This window comes from Chanodichthys erythropterus, chromosome 20 (assembly GCF_024489055.1).
Source record: "Chanodichthys erythropterus isolate Z2021 chromosome 20, ASM2448905v1, whole genome shotgun sequence".
In the NCBI taxonomy this organism is placed as follows: domain Eukaryota; kingdom Metazoa; phylum Chordata; class Actinopteri; order Cypriniformes; family Xenocyprididae; genus Chanodichthys; species Chanodichthys erythropterus.
Window position 1 is genome coordinate 24,925,518 of NC_090240.1, and position 19,545 is coordinate 24,945,062.

The window sequence follows — 19,545 nt, forward strand, 5'->3', positions numbered from 1 at the left end:
GTATGAGGAATCGCACCACAGTTTGTGTCTCAGGAAAAAAAGAAAAGAAAAAAAAAAAAAAAGACACAAAAATCTCACTGAGGTTATAAAAGTAGTAAAGTGCATTCATGTCATGCTTGAGTGTGGAGTTTGATGACTTTTACAGCAGTGGGGAATTCTGAAACTGCTGTTGGTGATTCATTGTTTACTTCTCACTCCAGACACCAGAGCCAAGTCGCTACCATCAGCCATACCCAAAACAGAACAAGATGGTTTGGGTGACTAATAAACCACATATAACTCTTACATATTGTGAGCTGCCACATAATGTACAGTGGACAGAAATTTTCAATAGATTGCGAAGTAATTAGCAGCGTAAACTGTCTGTAAGTTTGTAAATATTTGCTTGGAAATCAAAAAAGGAGAGGAAAGGGGAAAAAAAACCTAACATATTCCTCCGCTGTATTAACATCTTAAAGCTGAAGAGCTTAAAGCAAAGCATTAAGGCTATTGTCACACAGTAAATGCTCTCAGCAGTATCTCACACTGTTGTTTCAGCAGTCATCATGCCCTAGGCTGTGCTTACCAGCTGGAAAACCATTCAAATGCAGATGAGATCATACTCAATTGGAAAGGTGTGATTTTCGCACTTCTCTTGCCCCGTCCTAAGATCTCCCTGTCAGGTTTGCACCCTCCACGCGCCCTCGTAGCGCTCGTCACAGGAGAATGACAAGGAAGGATAACAAAATGGGCTCATCTTAGATGTAGTGTCCCAAAACGCTCACAGGAAGTACAGAGGGAGCATTGTTCTCCCTTTACATCAGGTACATTCGTCCAGATGGTGGAAAACAAACCCCACAATACCAGCTACACAAGCCTAGCTGAGTGAAACGGTGTCAGAGTCACTCCGCTGGGGCACTGAATCATCCTGAACGCTGACATCTTTCCAGCGATGCTCTCAACGCTGAAGTCAGCATGCATTTAGGGCAGTTGTGTGTGTGGGCTCATGAACGATTGTGAAAATCTCAAGCAAAGACATCATGACAGTTGTCTCCGTAGCCTGTCTTTGTGTCACAACAGATTTCTCACATATCTGCATGCTATCGGTTAGGAAATTATATGCAATGGGGCCTTCTTCAGCATAGATGTTAGCGAAGACATGGAGAAGTGGTCTTAAATTCAAAATAAGAGAGTTAAAGGGATAGTTCACTCTCAAATTAAAATTGTCATTATTTACTCTTCCTCATGTTGTTGTAAAACCTGTATGACTTTCTTCTGTGTACACAAAAGACATTTCAACTGTGTTTGTCCATAGAATTAAACTCTATGGGGGCCAAAACGTCAGTAAGATCCAATGCTTTTCTTTGTATGAAAAAAAAGAGACATATTTCTAAATATCTTTTTGTGTTCTTGCGAAGAAAGTCATACAGGTTTGCAATGAGAGGAGGACTATCCTTTTAAATTTACTGTTGTTTAAATTTTTTACAGTAATTTCAATATGATTCCACACAACTGTGAATTTCATGTGGGGGTGAAAGATTTCTCCACTTTAGATTTTGCATCGAGTCTGTCATGTGAACAACAGAAAGCTGCTTGGTTTGAATCTGACTTCTGTGTAAACTGTGCTTCATACATCGCTACACTAATACTGGCATTAAACAATTTTGCCCATAAATCTTGAACAAAATTTTGCTAATGTGACTGGCTACTTAAAGGTACAATATGTAACTTCTATATGTAACCTATCGATTAATAAACAAAACTGCATGCATTTTGTGGAAGAACATTGTTTTGGTTGTGCTTCAGAGCTGTGTGGATATAGTTCTTTCTCATATCTAAAAAAAAAAAAAGGATAAAGATTATCCTGCTGTTCATAAAACATTCAATACTAGGCTTAAGAGATATAACCAGTGTAGATGGAAAGGATTTCAAGCTGACAAGCTGAAGATGTTACTGTAGCTACACCCATTAATAGACACTGTACTTCCCTGAAAAAAAATTCCAGCACAGCTATAACAACCCATAATGACCCTTCACAATAGATAATTCTTTACAATGAACTCTGTTAGAGAGTTACATATGGCTATTTATCCATTCAATAAAATACTTTACCTGTTAAGAAATAAAAACACTATCTCCGTGTCACCTTCACAACATTTCAAATCCCTCAGTTCTCGATATCTCCGTAAAGCCGATCCAATGTTGATTTTCATTTTATTATGAGCTCCGTCACGTTCTCTTTTTGCCAGCAGACACTCCTCTATTTGGTGGAGGTTCAAGATTTAGCGTGCTCAATGTAGCATGTTGGTACCAAGTCAGTACTGAAATTTTAAAAATGTGATGATACAAGCATTTCCCCCTAGCATTTTGAGCGCTTCTTCAAAACCTCTGATAATGGCCATGTTTACGCGCTCAACAGATATGTCTGTGATTGGCTACAATGATCAATGCAAGGGAGTGTTTGAACGCACACGAAAGTGTTTGAAAGAGGGAGCGTTTGAAAGCAGCAGACAGACTCCTGCTTTCAAATATTCCCACTTTCAAAACATTTTCAAACGTTCCCGTTTGTATCTGTGTAAGTGCTCCGTGAAGAGCAACAACGTGTTTTTGAAGCATTGATCATGTAGCCAATCACAGAAATATCTGATGAGCGCGTGAACACAATGGCCAATCAGAGGTGCTCAAGAATCAGCGCTCAAAATGCTAGGGGGAAATGCTGGTATCATCACATTTTTAAAATTGGTCTTGGTACCGAAGTCATTACTTTTGACAATGACTATGTTAACATGTGCAATAATAATGTGGCTATTTCTCAAAGTAAGGTCTTAATCGCAGTAAGATTTACATGCAATTTTCATGACTGATTATTTGCTAATAAGTATGGTTATACCACACACATATGGTTATACGGAGCAGAGACTGCACAGCAAGTTGTGCTGAGAGAGCTAAGCAATTTGGTGAAGAGAAAACTTCAGAATCATGTCAATGAAGCTGTGTGACAACTAATCTTTTCCCTTAGCAACTTTTCTCTATTTACAGATACGATGAGACACGCACAGGGTAGTGACGCATGTACGCAATTTCCCGCGAAAACCATCCCGTCCAGTCTAAAATATAAACACTTATAATAGGCTTACCATTGTGAATTAGAGTAAGACAAAATCATGGTTTGGAGGAAGGAGTGTTGACTCCTTTTTGAAAAAAAAAAAAAAAAAAAAAAAAAAAAGTTATATAGTGTATCTTTAAAAAGGGAGGTGAATTTTTGTCATTTTGAAAGCTAGGGTATTTTATTTCATAATTCAACCTAGTATTTGAAGCATTTTGTTCCATTAAGTTGCCCATCCCTACAATGAAGGACAGTAAAAGCTAAAGAGGAGAAACAGAGAGAAAGAGAGGGAGGTGTAACGAAAAAAGGAAGACGTAGCCAGCAGAAAGCCAATTATCAAACTCATTAAGTAAGCCACTCTGGTGCTTTAAGAGGCAATGCCTTAATATCATTGCTGGATTTATTACCGTCATTTGCATCCTCTGATGCAGCCTGTCACATTTTCAACTAGCTAACAGGAGGGGTCACATCAAAACAATCACATGCATCACACATACTGAGTCGGCATGCGACGTGGGTGGCATTGAGAACGGACAGCAGTGGTACGGTTGTGTTTGTCATGCTAAACAGGGTGAGGTCAATCAAACATTAATACAAGGACACACATAAGTCACTGTTAGCATGAAGAGGTTTAAAGCAGTGATTCCCAACCAGGGTTACCACAGTGGGCACAGGTTCAAAGATTTTTCTTTAACCGATAAAACAGGCATTTGGCTCAATGTCTGATTCAAATGCGTATACACACACACACACACACACACACACACACACACACAGTGCAGTAAAAGAAGCAAGGGATGAAATGTAGAACTTTAAAATAAACATTTTAGGGTTGTCAAAACATTACACTAATTAAATTAATCTTGTAATTTAGTCTACTTGAATAAAGCAAAAGCGTAATATTTATGCTAAATGATATGTAGTACAATATGATTATAAATTCATTCATTCAACAAAAAACTAAACAAAACAGTATAATATGATTAAAAGGAGCATGTTTTTGGCTTGGTGTCAATGAAGAGGTGCTTGATCCCTGATGGGGCTCAAGAAAAATAGCGGTTGAGAAACACTGCTTTATAGCATGATGAGCAGATCGTATGTGGTAATTGAGTCAAACAAAGGGAAGTACTGGGAAGCATCATATAGGTATGCTATTGGCATCGAAGGTGGAAAACAAGATGATGTTAGAAAAAGGAACAGCTGGATTTACAGCTGTAATGCTGACTAACCTCGACTGCGTCTCCAAGGACCTGCAGCCCTCTTTACAGGCATTCACAGTACCACACTCTGGGGGAAGCGGGGAAGCAAAAAATAGACAAAAGAAAAGAAAGGAAGGAAATAAATCATGAATGCATGAGTGAGCAAGTGAATAAAAACAGGCATTAAATGAAGAAACAGCATCCAGCCATCGGGGCTTTATGCACACGAGGAAACAAACTGAAGATTAATGCGTCACCTGGAATTAACGCTGATGATTTATTTAAAAATGTCTACTGCTGTCATAAACAATGAGGGGAGGAAATGGAAGAAAAGAACAGCAAGCAAGTTAAGCAACGGCCGCTTTCACAGCCATTTGAATTGCGCTTTAGAAATGAATCCAAACATGAACTCCCTTTAGAGACTCGATTTGCCTCCCCCCTCTGCCACCTTAAAAACACACACACACACGCACCGATTTCTATCCCTCCTCCACGCGCCTTTAACTCCCATCCTGCTCCTTAAGCAGCTCTCCCTCCCAGCCAGAGCTGTGGAAATAAAAACATCAGGACCTTGCCTCACAGCACCTGTTCAAAAACATTGACATTTTACATTCAGCATTGTTGCTCGGTGGAGCATCCGAGCACTCGCAAGCCTTTCAGAGAGAAAACAGAAAGCAGCTGGAAGGGCTGATTTATGAGGACTGAAACACACTTACTTCTAATCCCAAACATTTCACAGAGGAGAGACAGTGTTCCCTTTATCTGTGCGAGTGTGTGTGTGCGTTTTGCTAAGGTAATATTTAGCAAGCCCTTGACCAAAAGTGGGAGGAAAACAACATTCGCCGGTTGCGTATGCTTTGGATTTATTGTGTGTCCGAGCATATGGTCTGCTTTGATTTAATACAGTTAAAAAAAAAAATAAAGCACTGTTTCCCCAACACACGCCCGTGACATGGCCGTTGGTCTGGTGAACAGTCTCTGAGCCTCTGGGACATCTGTTCCACAGAATTAGAGCATTTAGCCGGCTGCAATTACTACAGATAAAGGTTATTAACTCACAGGATTAGATCACTGTATTAAAACATTGGGCTTTTTTCCCTCATAAACAGCTGCATGCTCATGTCTGTCCATGTGTGTGTTTCTCTCTCAGTGCAGAAATAACCTATATTACTGGCTTACTTTCTTCTGTGGAAATATACAAAATAAATCAACAGGGTTCAAAACTGTTAGGTTACCAACATTCTTCAAAATATCTTCTTTTGTGTTCCACAGAAGAAAGAAAGTTTGACATGAGGGTGTATAAAAATGACAATTTTAATTTTTGGATGAACAAACCCCTTTTAAGCACCAACTGTGGCTATGTTACTACCATACTACAGTTGAAGTATGTAGTATGTATAATGTGCACAGTATGCACATTTTCAGTATGCATAGAATATCCAGATGACCTACTTTTGGCAAAAAGAACAGTGTACAGCAAAGCATATTGTGTGGAAAACTATATCCCATAATGCCTGTTCTTGACTTGACTATTTAAATCGGGTCATCACACGTTCAAAGCAATAGATGAACCAAAATTAATTACCAAATGTTAAGACATTTTTACGTCATATGACAACAGCATAGCATACTACTGTTTAATATCTAAAATCATGGAGCGATGCCTACTGTTTAACTTACTATTTGTTTAAAAAAAAAAACAGCAGTATAAGGTTATACTGTGCAGTATTCATTAAGTAGCGAGTTTGTATTCCATTCTGAACACAGCCTCTGTCTTCCTCCAGCCATCACTTGATATTGATCCACAGCAACATGGCGGTCGAACACAGCCATGCACACAGAAAATGGAAAATAACCTGACTGAGAGTGAGAGACTGAGGTAGAAAGGACACTTCAGCCTTGATTTGAGTGGGTCATCTTTTTATAAATTAATATTTCATCACTGATTAGCTGGTTTGTTTTTGTTCAGCCACAGTCATGGATTTTCATGGAAGGAGCAGAAAAAAAAAAAAAAAAAAGATTGACTCAAAAGGAAACAACATTCACATCAGATTTCCCTCTCCAATGTGATGTATTTAAAAACAGAATAATCAGTTTAAAATAATTCTTGAGTACAATGACGTATAAATTAAATGCAACACTTCAGCCAAAGGTGGTTTTACAATTTATTTATACCAAAATTCTCTGAATTGCATTTCATCATGAGGTCAAATGAGACCAAGAAGATTTATTAAAGGAAAAATTCACCCTTTCAAAACCGTATGACTTTCTTCAGTGCAATTTCAGTGCAATTACAATCAATAGACACTTAAAAAAAGGACATAAAGCCAACATTAAAGTTTCATAAGTCGTATGTCCATACGTTTGTGCTATATTCAAATTCTGATGCCATACGATAGCTTTGTGAGGAAATAACTGCAATTAAGTCATTATTTACTGATAATCTTCCACTCTAGAAAGCTGTTGAATGATTCATGATCATTCAGATGAGTTTTGTGAACTTGAATGATTCATTTCCGAATCAAACACTGCGTCATGGACACGCCAAGAAGAGCTGCGATGGACATCAATATTTTCAATGAATAACAACTGGTCTGTTTCTCACACAAAGCTAAATGACTTTAAAAGACTTAGAATGTAGCGTACAAGTCATATGGAGCACTTTTATTGTGCTTCTGAAGCTTTAAAGCTCCAATCTCTTGTTTATTTTATAATTGCAGTCTATAACATTTCTCCATTTGCGTTCAGAATGAAAGCATATACAGGTTTGGGACGTCATAAGGGTGAGTAAATGATGACAGAATTTTCATTTATGGGGGAACTACAAATTTAAATAGTCAGTAGAAATGCCTGAAAGCACTTTGATGAATTAAACCTCAACAGCTCAGTTCACTAAGTGCAGAGAGTCTGTGAATGACTGCAAATGGCTGAAAACAACTGACCTTTTTTCTTTTCTTTTTTTTTAAATCAGCTTCAATCTCATTATGCAACTCATCTCCCTTTTTCTCTCTAAACTGTCTTTTACTTCCTCTTCAGAATCAGCTTTAGAAATTCTTCACCTCCCAGCCTGCCGCGGCCCCTGCTTCTCTGGTTGATTTCAAACTCTACTGACAGCTCTCATGACTAAGGCTCTCATGTCAAACACCATTATATCAGCCATCCATTCATTCCCGTAACACTGCTTTAGCGACATTTTCAAGCACTTAGCAGTGCTGCAGTACTATCTATGCTACCTCTTATTTCAACCCAGCAGCCGCCAGAAAACGTACATTATTCAAAAATGCAATCTAGATTGTACTTTAAAAAAAGCTTAGCTTCGTTTTCCAGGCTGGTGGCTGGGATTATAGGTTTAAATGTTCCTGCTTTAACTAGATCAGTGTGATTTAATGCTAATGCTCTCGGACAAAAGCTGCTGGCGGCTTTTTTAGACCACAGCCAGTGGTCTCAGTTTGCCCACAGGTTGCAGAGCATCTTGGGGGGTTGTCAGCCCATTAGAAATTTAGAGTTTCAATGCTTGAGGGGAAAAAAAGTAACCCAGACAACAGCCATATAACCTTATATTAGAAAACAAGAATTTCCAATCCTCTGCACTAAGACGTGCGCTTCAGTCACCGTTGACCTGGGAGAATCTAACGGAAAGAAAACAGATTACCTGCTGATTAGCCTGTATTATGGGGCAGCTCTAACCTTTGTGAAATAGACTGCCTGTTCTGTGTTTAGCCAAGCATGGCTCCTCGTCTTCCCCAGCTGAGAGAGACAAGCCTACCGCTCCCTATTAAGTAAGCGCTCTGAGCAGTGAGCCTTGCACATCCATCAGCGCACAATGACACACCACCATCCACCAGCCTCCCTCTTCTTTTTCTCAGAGAAAGAGGTGTCGTGTTCGCTTAGTTCTTCTGTCTTAGATGGTGACAGGAAATTATTCATAATTTTGAGTGCTGGTGGCTGCGAGGCTGTGAGATGATAATCCAACACTCGAAAACACAAATAAGCACTGATGACAGGAGAAACTGAGCATGTCAATACTGTACAAAAACAAAACGTATGCAAATAATAAAAGGTGTTTAAAAGGTTTAAGATGCTAGCTTCTCACAAAGCAAAAACTACTCTCCCCTCTCAGAACTGGCAAGAGACTTATTAAAAAGCAGTAGTGCAAAACTCAACACCATGATGTTAGGGTGTGTGTGGTTTCCAGGGCGTTGTTATGTAGTTACTAAGGTGGTCTGAGAGTTTTTAGCATATTGCTAGGATGTTCTGGGCAGTTGCTTACTGCTACTCAAAATAGTCCCTCAAGTCTCTATGATATTCTGATACTTAAGTGTTATATTTTTTTTTTTTACTAGAGATGCACTGTTTGCAATTTTTTTGGCAGACTCACGATTTTTTGTTAGTGTGATCTCCCAATACTGATTTTTGCCGTTTCGATTTTCTATAATTGAAAGCATATACAAACAAAAATCTACTTTTCCTCAATGCAAAGTTTTATTTTCATTAAAAAACACACGCGTAAAGTTCTTTTCACTAGTGTGATCACTCCGTACCATGCCCAGGCATGGTTCATTTAGCCGTCCCTGGCCTGCTTGGGAGTTGGAAGAGGTGGGCCAGAGCATGGTTCAGTTGGGCTTGAGCGTGGTATGCATTCAATGCTAACCGTGCCGGCGCACTGAACAGCTACTAGTTTTGTGTGTGCTACTGTCATCATTATGATGGAAAACATCTTTATTATTACTTGGATAGTACACTTTTAAATGGAATTAATTCAAGTGTACTTGGGTTTATAACAGGTCTGGTTCTCACCTTATTGATGAACAGGAACAATCGTGCTCAGGCTCGGTTCAAGGCAACCGTGCTTAGCATGAGTTTTTCAGGTTAAGTATGTTTTTATTCAGGTAAGAAATACTACAGAAATTAAAGTAATCAAATGTAAAATAACACTGGATAGTCTTCATTGTAAAAATTAAATACAGATTAATGCTTACAATTAAAGTTATAAAACGTATTCAGTTCCAGAGCAGGAAGTGATTTTCTATGTCTTTTGCTCTTTGATTAAAATGAGGAACAGCAGCAGGAATATTAAGACTGCCGTCACTTTAAAGGTGCGTTCACACTTGTCATGTTTGGTTCGATTAAAACGAACCCTGGTGCGATTGCTCGGTAGTGCGGTTCATTTGAACGTGTGAATGCTGCCATCCGAATCCTGGTGCGCACCAAACAAGCGGACCGAGACCGCTGAAAAGATGGGTATCGGTCTGCTTCCAAACGAACTCTGGTGCGGTTCAAATGATATATGAACGCAACACGGACCAAAGACATGTAAACGAACCAAAAACAGGAAGACGAGACCCTAAAAAGGACAGAATCCTCACGCATGTCGGTTTTTCTCATCATAGTCGCGAGGCATCAGACACGCGTCTCCACACAGCAGATCATTTGTGTGTGTGACGGATGGATTACCGCCGCTGTTTTGACTACTTTACACATTTTATAAGCTCTTCACGAGTTCTCAGCTGGCCAAAATACAATCACATGCAGGCTACAAACACACAACCAGGGCATTTATCTCAGCACACAGTATTGTTTTGGATGTTCGGTAAGTTCTGCCTCAAAATAGGCAATATGTCATAAAATCCGACCAATCACGTTGTGAGTGTATCCCTATGCCTTAAGGTTCGGTATCTTTTGGTTCAGTGATAAAATTGCCAATCTGAACGCTAATCAGACCAGGACTAAATTTTTTTTTTTTCTTCTTTGGTCTGGACCAAATGAACCAAACGAACCGAACTACAAGTGTGAACGCACCCTAAGAGTTTATGCAAGCACCCAATATACTGTTACACAACACACATTTGCTTTCTCAACTATTTAACATTCCAAAACTGACTGTTTGACTGAATACTCGCCAAGACGGTCATTTTGACATAATTTTGTATGTATTTGACCATTTAAGTGCAGTAAGCCACTCCTTTTGGTACTTGTGACTCACAAGCTGTTTGAGACTGAAAGCAGAATGTGTGGTCCACTAATATAGATCAGTGGTCCGCACACTTTTGGTGTGAGCGCAAAACCTGAAAGAATGAATAAAATAATGCACAATCAATACAAGCACTATTTAACCAGAGCGAATGAGACGAGTGAGTGAGAACCTTCTCTCGCCATCAGAGAAAAGAGAGCGAGAACGCACAGCTGATGTTTTTGCCTGTGCCACTGGTAACAAAACGGATTGGCTCAGTCAACGATCCGGGCCGATGATGTGGGAAATCAACTGATTCCGACCCCTGGTCGATCAATCGGTGCATCTTTATATTTTACCATAAATGTGAATGGAAAATATAGTGAGAACCAAACTTAAGTGAGACTGAACTGGATCATAACAGGAACAATGTGTGTGAATGCAAACAGTTTTGTTTTTATTCTGTTCACTTATTGTTGTTTTTTTGTTTTTTTTTAAAAGGACTGTAAAAACAATGCATCATAATCAGCAGTGATCGTAAAAGGTCAAGTAGTGTGTAGATAAATTCTGAATCACATTTGAGGCATCACTTATCTTCATGGTACAAACTGTGTGAGATGTAGTGTAACTGTAATACTCAGGGTAAGGGGTGTGTTGAAATCTGTACCCTTAAGTATAAAGCAATAGCAAGATGCTTTAGCAAGTACCACTAAAAACAAATTTTGTCTGCAATAAAAAGGACCTGTTATTATGCTAAATGACACTTAGATGAAGGCCTTTATGACTAATATTTATGCCAAATGTCATCAAATTCAAATCATTCTCTTTCTATTACAGAAGCTGAACAAAACAGAGTGCACTTATCGTGTACAGTCTTGTTCATTTAATTTAATACCACGACAACAGATGGTGGCCAATTTTCCATTTGACAATTACAAATTGGCCTTAAAAATAAACAGACAAAAGACGAGACAGGCAAGAACTGTTCCAAGTCATTCAAACACAGGTCCACAGCCCACAGAGCCTGACCCTCTCCTACACCAGTGCCTTGCGCTGCAAATGAATTCAAATCATCGCTCGGGCCGATGCTTATTCAATCCAGGCTAATATCAGTGCTCTACCACACTGGCCCGATGGCTGACATTTAACATTCCTCGGCAGCAGAGACGGAGGGGGAAGAAATGAACCCGCTTATGCGCCTTGACACGGTGCCCTCTGCAGGAAAATAAAAACATGGCTTTCACTTACTGCCAGCCTGTGTGCTGAGCCTATACATCACCCCGGCTACAGAGGAGACTGATCCAAGGTCAGCTCCATTTCCTCACCGTGCTATTTTCTATCACAATCACAGAGCGAGGCCCGGAAGAGACACGCTAACACAATCATCCACACAGAGACGGTACGGACTGCAAACCACTCCAGACTCTTTTATGCAAGCTATTGACTCGGCTGCATAAAAGGAAATAGGGTTAGCATGCAAACGAACACTGCGCTAAACAGACTACAGGTCGTGTAGATCTGAATCTGAGCACCAAACGATCACAGCACATCTGAATTTGCAGTAAACATTAAAATACTACAAGACCAAGCTGAATTTTACCCAAAGTGACTTTATGAGGGACCGTAGTCCACTCGAATCTCACAAGCAAACACCATTAATGCTGAGCAGTACACGTGCTGATTGCTTGGCTGAGCAGTTGGTGTGCGTTTGAATGTGTGTGGGTAAGGCTCTGGAGTCATCACAGTACTTCACGGTAGGTTAACACTCAAAGTGCCTTGGGAAATAACATTTAGGCTACATAACGCTTACTTAACACAACTTGGGTTACTCATGCCAAAGCCAGCGTTTCTGTGGTCCAATTTGTAAATGATTAGAGCAAAAGCCAGATAAAGCAAAACTCTGATAATCATAATGCAGATTGTTTTATTGCAATAGGAAAAGATGGGAGGATGACAAAAAGGAAATGAGCTGCAGAACCTGGATTTTAGGTTGGTTTCACAATTGCCAAATGCAAAGAATACAAGGTGCTCTTTTCAGGAAATGTATTCAGAGACGAGCAGTATGCAAGATATACCAATAAGCCTATAAATATTTGTTAAATGTTATAGCAGATAGCTGAAAATGGTTAAGATACTAAAAATCTATACTGTTAAATCTAAATAAATAAAAAATAAAACACTAAAGCTGATACATTTTGAAAGCTACAAGTGAATTTGGGCATCACGACATTGGTTTTATATTTAAAAGTGTTATCAAATTATTAGGGGATTTAAAGGTGAACTTTGAGCATTAGATGACGGCAAATGTAATCTAAAAATAGGGTAAATTAACATAATTAAATATCAAACAATACTGATAAAAAAATACCTCTACTGATATATCACGCATTCCTACTTCTTACCAATTCAGAACCGTACCAGGTCACATGAAGTGCACCACAGACCACTTTTGCAAGCAGATCTGAGAGTAGCTCACTGTTGTGCACCCAGACTGGAAAAAAAATTTAAAAAATAAAATAAAATATTGCATGTGGATTTTAGTGTAGTTTGCTGATGTGCACCCAGACAGAGGTAAAGCAAAGTAAAGTAAAATTCATGACGTTCACTATCATTTTTAGTTCATGAATAGTATGCTTTATTATTATTTTACAGCATTCAAGCAGTAAACTTGCATGACATTTACGTTTTTAAAAAGTGATTATGTATTGTACATATGCACATCCTCCATTTTAAATTAAAATAAAATTAAATAGTAAAATTAAATAAAATAAAGCACCAGTGCTGACACTCTTAATCTTCTTGATGAAGGCACAAAGATTTAATCTGATTGTCTGATCAGGAAGAGCTCTAACAAAACATCCCCAAAAATACTTCCTCCCATTCAGTCGCCCTTTCTCTGCCAGTTCTTTCTCCCTATCTGTCACTCTCTTTTCACTTTACAGCTTTGGCCCTTGTACCTCCCTCCTCTTATTCTCTCTAGTTGATGAGAGCTGTGGCCTTCCTCCCTCCCCCATCAGCCATCTCTTAGGGCGAAGCACAGTGGCAGATGGGGAACATACTGCAGCTGGCTAATTAAAGGAATCTGAATCTTCAATTAAATATCCAAAACACTGGACCTGTCACCTCTGAGGAATTCTTTCTGAACACAGGCTCCAACATGCTTTGTGTACCATAAGCCTATTCAGTGTAATCCAGCATGGGGATGAGAGCTACAGAGAGAGATTATGAATGAAATGGCTCTAAATGCAGAGAGGAATTCCTCACTATGACCTCAACCCTCTGGCTTTTTCCTCCAAAGAGCATTCCTTCATAAATTACCCACTTGAAACACACGCCATCTTGTACTGTATGTCTCCAGCTATTATACTGATATCCAAACCTCAGTGCTGAGAAAACACATATAGAACCCATTGTCGTCTTTTTTAAAGTCAATTTAATAATATTGTAATGTACCAAATTAGAAGGTAAAATGGCAATAAACATCTTTCAATTGAGTCGTCTTTAAAAGCTGCATGCAAAACCAAACATATAACGTGACTAATGTGGTCCAATTCACACACAAATGACTGTTCTGAGCCAGTTCTTTGTAGTGAATCAAAAACATACAGAGCAACCAGTAGCTATGTTTCCATCACCCTGTTTTTATGTTCATTTTAAAGTATCGCATCAGAAACGAGTAATGGAAACAGCAAATTTCGTAATTTATTTACTGTTGTTATAGCCAAACTTGGTTACGAATACCAGCATCATCCGCTCAAAGAACTTGATGGAAACGCACCTAAATTCACATTTGTTTGTTTTTTTATTTTTTACTTAAAAAAGATTTGCTTCACATTTGGATGGAAACTCAGATAGTGTAGCCTTATTGCCAAAACAAATGATTCTTAACAAACGGTTCTTTTAAGTGCAGCAAAAATATATTTGACGCAACTAATGTAGTCATATTGATGAAAAAATTACTCTTATAAGCCAGATTTTAACTGATTTGAAATCAATTCCCACCAAAAAAAAGGAAAAAAAATAAATACTCCTAACAGCCGGTTCTTTTCAGTGATTAAAAACATACAATGCAACCAGTGTAGTCCAATACTTGAAAAAAAATAGACAAAATAGACATTATAAACAGATTCATTATAAACTGAATCCATTAATTGGATTCAAATCAAGCTTGAGAATCAGAGCAAAATCAGAAAACATAAATCAATAAACAACTATTCTCAACTAGGGGTGTGCGATATAACTATTTTTGATCGTGGACGATTAAAATGTCTCCACAATCTGCTTATGAAGTAATATCATAGTATCGTGCTACAGTGCTTTCTATCAGTTGCAGTTCCAGTGCCTCCGTCTCAGCATACTGTTCAACGTGACGTACATTCACATCACATTTTAACGCAGCGGTAGAGTAATATTCGCGGGACACTTCAATTCACAAAAGTTCATTATTTCAAGTGCCTTGCCAGTTAAACTTTTCTTTCACGTGCTGATGCGCTGTTCTGACATGCGTTTTTCAGAACGCATTCACCCGAAGAGCACAGGTACTAAAATCCTGTCAAACAGCGCCTGATTAGCTACTAAGTTATCTTTAGAGTTCGATAGCTCTAATACTGTTAAATGCTCACAAAGTTGACATAAAAATAGTTGGTTATGTCTAAAGTGAAAGTAAACATTTGAGAGAAAATTAAATGCGTGGCTGTATATTAGATATACGTGCAGATCTTTAAAGTGACAGAGCAGCCTATTATTAACCATGTGGTCGCTTGTCCTTAAAGGGATAGTTCACCCAAAAAATGAAAATTCTGTCATTATTTACTCACGGTAATGTCGTTTCAAAACCGTATTAAAGGGTTAGTTCACCCAAAAATGAAAATTATGTCATTAATGACTCACCCTCATGTCGTTCCAAACCCATAAGACCTCCGTTCATCTTCGGAACACAGTTTAAGATATTTTAGATTTAGTCCGAGAGCTTTCAGTTCCTCCATTGAAAATGTACGGTATACTGTCCATGTCCATAAAGGTAATAAAACATCAAAGTAGTCCATGTGACATCAGTGGGTTCGTTAGAAGTTTTTGAAGCATCTTATATAGATTTTGGTCCAAAAATAATAAAAACTGCGACTTTATTCAGCATTGTATTCTCTTCCGGAATCTTCCATTGAATTGATTCCATTGAATTGATTCCACTGAATTGATTACATTGAATCCCTTCATCTGTCGGCGTTGGTAATGCACTTTTATGTCATTGTTTTTGGCGATTAGGACATCCGCGACATGCACACTTACCACCATTTTAAAAAATAGCTTGAATACAGCGTGTCTCCCTCAGACTGTAAACGAAACTCTGGATGAAAGATGAAAGGAAGTCTTACGGGTTTGGAACGACATGAGGGTGAGTCATTAATGACATCATTTTCATTTTTGGGTGAACTAACCCTTTAATTTCTTTCTTGTGCAGAACACAAAATAAAATATTTTGGAGAATGTGGGTTAACCAAACAGTTGCTGGTCTCTATTGACTTCCATGGTCACTATGGACCAGCAACTGTCTGGTTACATTCTTCAAAATAACTTTTATTTTCAACAGAAGAAAGAAACTCATTAGGGTTTAAAACAACTTCACAGAGTAAATTATGGCAGATTTTTTTAACTATCCCTAATTATCCATAAAGAGAAAATCACCCACTGCTCTTGCCTGAGAACTTTAATACATTAGCTTTATTAAGAATCAATATATAATTTATACAATTAAATCTAGTGTTATATTTTTATATTTGTTCATTTAAGTTTTTACTTTAATGCTACTGTTAAATATACCTACTGTACATAAAACAGATAAAAAATAATGACTGCCTTTTTTTTTTTTATATATATATTTTGTTATTTTGTAAATCGTTGTTTTTAAAATAGGGAAATTAGTTTGGCTATAATGCTCAGTCACTTGCAAAATAGAAAAAACAACATGAAGAATCGTGATAAAATCGTGAATCGTGATTTTCCTGAAAAAAAATCGTGATATGATATTTTTGCCATATCGCCCACCCCATTCTCAACTTGGTTGCACTGCCAACAATCTGTCTCTCACAATGCCTGAAACTGACAACAATTGTTAAAAAGAAAAGGCTTCTGGTCGCTTTGTCTTTGTTTGCTGTGTGAACATCCCTGAAGTAATAACAGTGATTGCAGGAAGAAATAATTCACTGCTTAATTATCAGCTTATCAAAGTGTTTGCCAAAACATCCCCGTCTGCACATACAGGGAGCGATACGAATAAAATATGGTGTGTGTATTTACCCTTTCCTTGGGGGTTAACCATATGAGCCCATCAATCCCATGAACACCTATGCTCTCTCGTCAGCACCTCGATATCCCTGCAACTGACACCTAATCTGCCACTCTCCGTTGGGATGCTGGGATAGCCACGGCCTAAGGCCGATACCCGCAGGACCCACTTGATTAAACACAGCAGTTGGGGTTGTGACAAAGAATATAGCACCTGTCACGACACCTCCCATCATCACTCATTTAACTGCTAAATATAAAACTTCCGCAACGCTACCGATTACAGCATATGCAACTAATCGCCAGGAGAAGGTATAATTTTTTAACATTCTACATGATTTAGATCAACATTGAGACCACAGCGAAAAGAGCACACAGCCGAACATCAATAATTTCTGAGGGGTTTTTTGGTTATCAGGCAGACAGCTGGAGACAAACATCTCGGGGACCAATGAGAGCTCTGCCCCTTCCTGCCCTGGACTACACTGTCTGTTTTCCTTCTTTTTTCACCTAAACAATGGGTGTCAAAACCTTCTGTCTGCTGTCCTCCCCCATTGCCTCCCTCTATTTCTCTTTTTAGATGTTTGCCGTCTCTCTCGGTGATAACTGCACTAGCACATCTATTTCAGAGAGGCTCCAGAGCTGGGTTTCCAGACAGGCTCAGGTAAAGATGATCAAGATAACAAAAGAAGTGGAAGGAGCCGGCCGGTATAACTCCCAACTTAATAATATCCTTTCCGGTCCCTCCAGTGGCCATCAGGTGCTTTATTTCTGACAGGATTCAGCACACAAGAGCCCGTGTCAGGGGAGTTTACCCTCAATTAAGCCCAGGTAAAATAATGCTTGTTCTGGGAGTAGTTGTGAATACATTACACCCTCCCGTCACCCTTTTGGCAAAGTGGTCCTTCGCATATTGGATGGAAGGGACTTCCCCTTTTCAAAACTGCAGGTGTAAAATTACACTTCTGCCAACCGCTGTGCTTAAAAATGGCGGAGAATGATTTTTCTCCATTAAGCTTGAGGGCTATGCCAAATGCATCACCTAAATCCTCCAACAACCTGCTGAAATTACAGGTTCATCTGTGGCGCTATTTCAGAACACTTATTAGTTTCTCTCAATGGACAAATAAAGTACTTCAAGTGTTTAACCTTTCCTCCCCTCCCTCACCATAACTGTGGTTGTTTTCCTTGGTTTAAAACCTGGCTTGCACTAGCCATGGATGTTCAAAATGGTTTGTGCAGCCCTAAATTATTAGTAAAGATGAACTATTGGATGGATGGATGGATGGATGGATGGATGGATGGATGGATGGATGGATGGATGGATGGATGGATGGATGGATGGATGGATGGATGGATGGATGGATGGATGGATGGATGGATGGATGGATGGATGGATGGATGGATGGATGGATGGATGGATGGATGGATGGATGGATGGATGGACAAAAAAAGAAATATTATAAATATTTATTTGACAGTATATGCCGTTTTCCCCCCGTGGTATCGGAAATTTTAAGGTATCGTTTCAAAGTTATAAATTCCAGTATTGTGACCACTACATTGTTAGACTTGTTTTTTTTTTTTTTTTCAGTTTTCTTTTCAAGAAAAGCCATGATCAAAATTAACGCTAAAGATTGGCTTACAGCGGGGATTATATTTGTACAGTCTGACAAGCAACAGTCGTAAAAAAAAAGACCATTATAAATCGTTAAGTGTGCACCTGGCTTAATGTAAATGTAATGTAAAAATATCAGTACTGTAATTTTAAAAGTGTTAAGGTTTCTTATATTTCTTATTTATTTACAGTGAAATTACAATATTACAAATTGCAATAGTAATATTTCTTTTGTTTCATATGTTTTATTTAGTAAAAATAAATAATAACATAGTTATACCGATATATAAATCACACACTGATAAAAATGATTTTCAAGTAAATACTACAGAAGAAACCATTTTTACATGAAAAAGTTCAGGCAAGAATTTAAAAAACTAAGTAAATTCTACATTAATACTCAATTAAACCCTGTAGAAATTAAAGCGTAAAAATCAACATTATAAAATTAAGTAAAACTACTCAACTTTTCTGATACTGGTGTTCCCATCATGCACTGGGCCTTGAATAATTAATGAGGTTGACTTTTCGCTGTTTTCCAGCTGTATTTATACTGTTTTATCATTGCTTTTGTGGTTACATTTAGTAACTTGCCATTTTGTGACATTTGGAGTTCATTTTCTACTCAAAATGGCACATTCACACTCAGAAACAATCCATCGAATGTTACCGTCATTGTGTACTGTGTACAAAGCATTGAGGTCTTTGTGTTCAGGTAGCATGTTACTTCTAATGTGTCGATATGGTGTCTACACAATATATATTGTATTATTTACTTGGATGAATCCAAGTAAAGCATTCACTTTAAAAACATAGTTTAATTCAGTTATATTAAGTAAAATGTATTGCAAAAGGAACTTCAACTAAGTAGAAATTACTCAACATTTTACTGGCCAAGTTAAAAGGACTTATTTTCTTTGTTAATTTTACTTAACTTAGTTAAGTAGAGTTTACTTAATTTTTCTTTTGCAAGTTTTTGCACGCATATTTTTAAAGTAAATTCCACATGGAATTAAGTAAATTTTACTTTACGTTTAATTTTACGTTTTTTTTTTTCAGTGCAGACGTTTAAGCCAAACAAACAACAAAACAAAAAACTTGCAAATTTGTATTTTAAACCACAATCAATTTTTATCATAAAAATCGCAATTAGGTTTTTTCCCCAAATTCGGCAACCCTAACTGGTTACACAAAACAGAAAAAAATATATATATATAAATGGAACTGATAATTTGTGCATCTCTAATGATTAGGCTGGCTTCAGGTTCACTCATTTCACTGCAACACTAGTCAACTATTGACACCCATTGATACTAGCTCATCATAAAAAGCAAGAAATCATCACAGCTACCTTCTGCTAACACCACAACATGTCTGGATAAATACATTCAGAAGATGAGGCAAGGATAAT

General features: G+C 38.1%; 1 protein-coding gene across 4 annotated transcripts in view; it reads right to left on the bottom strand.

The window, feature by feature from the left end:
* rerea (arginine-glutamic acid dipeptide (RE) repeats a) overlaps window positions 1–19,545 on the bottom strand; it is a 167,621-nt gene that overhangs the window by 116,927 nt on the left and 31,149 nt on the right. The gene's annotated exons all lie outside the window — the stretch shown is intronic.